Genomic DNA, 740 nt, shown 5'->3' on the forward strand with positions numbered 1-740 from the left:
CACACCAACAGCTTGGGCCCTTCAAAATAGAACCAGGCACTAGAGAGTAAAGAATCTTGAGTTTCGGGGCACCACAGGATGCCTTCTTCATAAAGCTATTACTCTACAGGCTGGGAAGTATAGCAGATCCACCTAATCCAAAGGAAGAAACACAGCAACCCTGACAAAATGAGTAAGCAGAAGAATACGATACAAACAAAACTACAGGACAGAATCCCAGAAGGAGGGATTTATGAAACAGATCACCAATCTTCCTGGTAAAGATTTCAAACTAAAAGTCATAAACATGCTCACGTATTTACAGAAAACTATTCAAGATATCAGGGAGGACTTCCAGAAAGAGATAGAAAACATGAAAAAGAGCCACTCAGAGCTGAAGAATACAGTATCTAAAATGAAACATACACTGGAGGGACTTTAAAGTATATTAGCTCATGTAGCGGAGATGGTAAATGAAATAGAAATTAGAGAACAGGAAAACAAAGAAGCTGAGGAACAGAGGAAAAAGGATCTCTATGAATGAAAGAATAAGAGGGCTATGTGACCAACCCGAACAAAACAACATTCATATAATAGGGATACCAGAAGGAGAAGAGAAAGACAAAGGAAAACAAAGTCTCCTTGAAGAAATAATTGTTGAAAACTTCACCAATCTGGGGAAGGAAATAGACACTAAGGTCATGAGAGCACAGAGATACCCTAAAAAAAGGAGCCCCAGGAAGACAACACCAAGACATAAT

Source organism: Manis pentadactyla, chromosome X, assembly GCF_030020395.1.
Source record: "Manis pentadactyla isolate mManPen7 chromosome X, mManPen7.hap1, whole genome shotgun sequence".
Classification (NCBI taxonomy): domain Eukaryota; kingdom Metazoa; phylum Chordata; class Mammalia; order Pholidota; family Manidae; genus Manis; species Manis pentadactyla.